Source organism: Lepus europaeus, chromosome 18, assembly GCF_033115175.1.
Source record: "Lepus europaeus isolate LE1 chromosome 18, mLepTim1.pri, whole genome shotgun sequence".
Taxonomy (NCBI): domain Eukaryota; kingdom Metazoa; phylum Chordata; class Mammalia; order Lagomorpha; family Leporidae; genus Lepus; species Lepus europaeus.
The window spans coordinates 41,923,365-41,929,364 of NC_084844.1; positions in this window are offsets into that span (position 1 = coordinate 41,923,365).

The window sequence follows — 6,000 nt, forward strand, 5'->3', positions numbered from 1 at the left end:
GAGTAGTCCTTTAGGCGTCCGTGAGCTTTACTGTTCATGAGCACTTGCACACCTGTTGTTTCATGAGGCCGGTGCTCCATGTGGCAGACGCACACTGTGTCCTCGGGGTGGGGGAGCCCTGGGATGGCGCAGCCCCAGCTCCTGTCCTCGGGTGGGGGAGCCCTGTTATAGTGCAGCCCCGGATGTTGGACACATGACCATTGTGCCTCCAGGATGCCGCCTTTTCCCCGTGTTCTCCTGTCTCGCCAGATGCTCAGGGGATGGGGCCTTTCTTGCGCAGACGCCGGGAGCAGAGGCTGCCTTGCCCACGTCCGTCCCCCATCTCGTCCGTCCCCCATCTCGTCCATCCTCCATCTCATGGTGACCGTTCCTTTCCTGTGAAGGTATGGCTTTGGGGAAAACCAGGCCTGCCCCTGAACACAGAGGAGGGTGTAGGGCTCAGGCCGAAAGGAGCCCTCGTAGCTGCGTTCCTTGTCACCTGCATTCACTCCCCAAGCCTGCCGAAAAAAGGGCCACACAGCTGGTAGCTGAAGGCAGCAGAAACGGCTTCTGTCTCAGTTCTGGAGACAGGAAGGCTGAAGTCGGACAGCAGCAGGGCTGGGCTTCCTCCAGGCTGCGGAGGCCCTGAGACCGGTCGCTCCTGGTCTCTGCTGCTTTGGAAGCAGTTAGTGTCCCTGGGCTGTGGATGCTGGTGGTGGATACTGCCTCGGGTTCACATAGCTTTCCCCTCCGTGTCTGCCTTCTTGTGTTTCTTTTCTTATTTAAAATTTAACTTGTCTTTTTAAAAAATTTTTTTCGAAGATTTATTTATGTGAAAGGTGAAGTTACAGAGAGGCAGAGGCAGAGAGAGAGAGAGAGAGAGAGAGAGAGAGAGAGAGAGAGATATCTTCCATCCACTGGTTTACTCCCCAAAGGGCTGCAATGGTTGGAGCTGGACTGATCCAAAGCCAGGAGCCAGGAGCTTCCTCTGGGTTTCCCATGCGGGTGCAGGGGCCCAAGGATTTGGCCATCTTCTACTGCTTTCCCAGACCATAGCAGAGAGCTGGATCAGAAGTGGAGCAGCCTGGTCTTGAACTGGTGCCCATATGGGATGCCAGCACTGCAGGCGGTGGCTTTACCTGCTACACCACAGCAACTTCCCTTAAAATTTAATTTGAAAGTCAGAGAGAGAGAGAAAAAAAAAATCTTTCAACTGCTGGTTTACTCCCCAAATGCCCGCAAAAGCTAAGGCTAGGTCAGGTCAAAGCCAGGAGTCTGGAATTCCATCCAGGTTTCTCACACGGGTGGCAGGGACCCAGGGGCTTGAGCTGTCTGTCACCTGCCGCCTCCTAGGGTGTGCCTTCAGATGAAGCTGGACTTGAAGCCAGGCTCGTGGGTATAGCACTTGGGCCTCCCACGCAGCGTCTTAACTGCTGCACTGCACATCTGCTCCCCTTCTTCTGTCTCCTGTAAGGATGCTTGGCTTCAGCTAATTCAGGGTGATCCTTAACTGCATCTGGAAAGGCCTTTCCCAAATAAGGTCATGTTCACAGGGCGTTTGGTTGACGTGAGTTTTGAGATGCTGTCATCCACCCACGATAGCCTCTGCGGACAGTGAGTTAGAACAAAACTTGGGCCACGGTGACGGTGTTGAGTCTGTCAAGCAACGGGAAAGATTTGTCTGCTTCCGGACTTCCAGGAGTTGCCTCCGATAAACCCTCCTTGTCGTTTAAGCCAGGGTCAGGCAGTCCCAATGCTGTTCTCCCCTGCTGGCTGCTGCCTGTGCCCTCACCGGTAGGCAGTGCCCCTTCGGAGCCCCACACCAGGTGGCTGGAAGCGGTGGGGAGGTTCGGGCGATTGCAGTTCTCGCCTGAACTCTGTGGTTGACACTGTGTGTGACCTTGGATGAGCCCTGGCTTTGCTGGCCGTTGGTGTGAATGTAAATGGGCCCTTGTCCTTGCGAAAGACCTTCCATGTGGAAGCTACAGCGGTTTCTCTCGTTATAGCCTCTGCATTCCCAGAAGGGCGGAAGAACTGGCCGGGGGCTGGACAGTGGAGTGCCGCTGCGAGGGCAGCCGCTGTGCTCGGAGTCTCCAGGCTGAGGAGTGCCAAGGCTCGGTGACAGGGTGGAGCAGACAGACTCGGTCATCAAACCCCAGAGTCCCTGTAGGCCCAGAGAGGCACTCGTCAAAGCCGGAGAAGCTGCGTGAAGGGCGAGCGATGGCAAGAGCTGTTTGGCGAGGTGGAAAGACGAACCTGAGGCCCCAGTGCGCCTGGGGCAGGGGGACCTCAGTTCTGCCTCTGGCCCTGGCTGTGTGAGGCAGAGCAAACCCTTTTTTCCCCCTGAGGCTGAGGTTGTCTTCAGTAAACCGGGGGTTAATCGGCCAGCTCCACCCGTCCAGCACCATTGCACCCCATGATTCTGCTTCCTGCTTGGTGAAATAGGTGGACCAGCTGCAGGTATCCCCACCTGTGTGTGAGATTTCGTCTCCTCTCCCTTGTGCAAGGACCGCCATCTTTCCTACATCACCTGTTCCCCCTCTTATCAGAGATACGACAAATAGTACTGCTTCACCCATTTTAAAACAACTCTTTTTTTTTTTTTTTTTTTTAAGATTTATTTTGAAAGGCAGAGTTAGAGAGAGAGAGAGGAACAGACAGAGAGGTCTTCTATCCGCTGGTTCACTCCCCAGTTGGCCACAACAGCCGGAGCTGTGCCAGTAGCCAGGAGCTCTCTTCCGGGTCTCCCATGTGGGTGCAGGGGCCCAAGGACTTGGGCCATCTTCCGATGCTTTCCCAGGCCATAGCAGAGAGCTGGATCAGAAGTGGAGCAGCCGGGACTTGCCAGCACTGCAGGTGGTGGCTTTACACGCTACAGCCACAGCATCAGCCCATAAAACAACTCTTGATCCCACGTCTTCCTCTAGCTACCTCTGCCTTGCCAGCTCTGCCATGTAGTAGAATTCCTTTACACCCCAGGCCAGTTCGTGGCACAGCTGGCATCCTACATCAGACTGCAGTCCTGGCTGCTCTGCTTCTGATCCAGCTTCCTGCTGATTGCACCTGGGAAGGCGGCAGGTGATGGCCCAAGGACTTGACCGGGTGACTGGGATGGAGTTCCTGGCTCCTGCTTTTGTCCTGGGCCACACTTGGCTGCTATGGACATTTGGGGAGTGAACCAGCAGATGGAAGATCTCTCTCTCTCTCTGTGGCTCTGCCTTTCAAATAAGTAAATCTTTAAAAAAGAATTGTTTGTACTCACTCTTACAGTTCCATGAATATGATATGAACATACCTATGTAACTCTACCCAGACTTAATTTTTACAAAAATGTTTTTTTCTAAAGATTTATTTATTTATATGAGAGGTAGAGTTGCAGAGAGATGTAGAGACGGAGAGAGAGAGAGGTCTGCTATCTGCTGGTTCACTCCTCAAATGGCCATAATGGCTGGAGCTGAGCCGATCTGAAGCCAGGAGCCAGGAGCCAGGAGCCAGGAGCCAGGAGCCTCTTCCAGGTCTCCCATGCAGGTGCAGGGGCCTAAGCACATGGGCTGTTTTCCACTGCCTTCCCAGGCCATCAACAGAGAGCTGGATCAGAAGAGGAGCAGCTGGGATATGAACCGGCGTCCATATGGGATGCTGGTGCCACAGGTGGAGGCCTAGCCTACTGTGCCACAGCTCTGGCCCCACAAAAATGCTTTCATTTTGTTTAAAAGGCAGAGGGACAGAGATCTTCCGTCTGCTGGTTCATTCCTCAAATGCCTGCTGGGGCTGGACCAGGCTGAAGCCAGGAGCCTGGAATGCAAGCCTGGTCATCACCACTGCTTCCCAGGGTGCACTGTAGCAGGAAGCTGGGGTTGCAAGTGGAGCCGGGACTTGACCCCTGGCACTCTGATAGGGGTTGCAGGTGTCCCAAGCCATGGCTTCATTGCTAAGCCAAGCACCCGCTCCCTATCCAGGTTTTTAAAGAATAATATGAGTACCCCAGAAACCCTGCAGCCCTGGCGATGACTTTTCTATTTTGACACCCCAAGGTAGCTACTGTCCCGATTCACTGCACCATAGACTAGTTTGACCTTTTGGTTAAGTAGGACACGTGGTGTAAAAGTACAATTCAGGGACCGTTCCTTCGCATGCTGTGCAGCCGTCGCCACTACCTGGCTCTGGAACATGAGTGGCGCTTCCAAGGAAGAGCCCAGACCCCTTAGCAGTTGCTCGCCATCTCCGTTCTGCTCTGGTCCTGGCCATGGCGGATGTGCGTTGGGGCTCTAAGGACTTCCTGTTGTGGATGTGGTGTCACACGGTGTGTGGCCTCTGGCTCTGGCTTCTTTCCCTCGGCTTGATGCCGTCAAGGTTTGTCCAAGCCCCAGGCACGTTCCCACCACTTCGTGGTTTCTTATGGCTGAACAGCCATTGTGTGGCCAGCTGCCTTTCCTTGATCCATTCGCTCCCTGGCAGGCGTGTGGGCTGCTTTTTACCCTCTTGGCTGCTGTGAATGGTGCTGCCAGAAATGTGCATGTACAAGGCTTAGTTTGAACGCCAGCGCTACCCAGACTTTCGAACTTGCAATGTTTCTCAGGAGCACGTTGGTTTTGGTCTGACCGTATCAGCCTCGTCCTCTGTAACGTGAGCTTCGTCTGAGTTCCTACACACAACAAGAGTTTGCTCATTTTCATTGCTGCCTGACGGTGGGGGAGAGTCACCATTTATCTGAGCTGTCGCTGGGTTATTTCCAGTTTGCGGCTGCTGTGAGCGTTCCCATGCGTGTCTTCTGGGGAGCATGCGTGCGGGTTGCTGGTGGATTTATGCTTAGAAATGGAGTCATGGGGTCGTAGATCACGTTCCACATTAGTAGGGATGGCAGAGGGGTTTCCAGGCTTGGGACCCATTTTCCTTCCCATGAGGAGGGTGTGAAAGTGCTGATTCCTCCCGCGTTTGCCAGCCGGCGGCGTTTCAGCCTGTTCTGGAGAGCCGCTTGTTAGCCCGAGTCAAGCTCTCCCCTCTTCCGTTTCACCCAGCAGGCTCTTGCCGGGGGCGCTCTGGCCTTGGCTCATCGACCAGCCAGCAGCATCTGAGAGGTTACCACACCTTCCTCCTTGGCCACCTGCCTCGTTTTCCTCATGCCGCGTGGGTTGCCCCTTGCCAGCCCCCACCACCCTCCCACTGCTGTTTCTCTTCTTCTCTCTGACCTCTGACTGTCGGGCGTGCCTCAGAGCACCGTCCTGATCCTCGTCTCTCCCCAGTCTCGTGGTGAGCCCACCCACCCAGCCTCAGGGCCGAGAGCAGAGGCCATCCCTGTGCCTACCCCCCACACCGACATCTGCATTTCTCTCCTGGGTTCCGCACATCCAACTGCCCACTTGCTGTTTCCCCTGGAGTGGGTGGTAAACACCTGGAACTCAGCCAAGGTTGAGACCTGTTGTGTGCTCCTCCAAGCCTGGTCCCCGTCTCTGCCAGTGGCAGCTGTGCCTCCAGTTGCTCAGATCGGAAGGAATCCTCCCGACCTCCCCTTTGGCACCTCACGCTCGCTGGCAGGAACGCCAGCACATGAGCCCCTCCCCGGCACCACCATTCCTCGCCTGGGTAGCTGGAACAGCTCGCTTCTGTTCAGGGGTTCTTAGCACAGAAGCCAGGGTGAGCCTTTTAATGTATAGGTTAGATCATCTTGTTCCTTTGTGCTGTCTCCTCCAATGGCTGCGTAGTTCAGAGGAAGAGTACCAGTTTTTACCATGGCAGACCAGTTCTTACACAACCTGGTCTCTTTGTTACTTACCTGGCTTTGTCTTCTAGTTCTCCTTGGCTCTCTCCACTGCATGCCCTGAGGCCTTCGAGTGTTCCTGCAATCAGCCAGTTCCTGCCTTAGGGCCTTTGATTTGGCCACTGCTATTGGCTGCCCAGAATACTCTTACCCTGGGTATTATATGGCTGACTCCCTTGTCCCCCGCAAGCCTTGCTCAACTGGCTTGAGGATTTTGGCCTAGAATCTATCAAGTAAACATAGGACTGGCTGATGGCTTATAC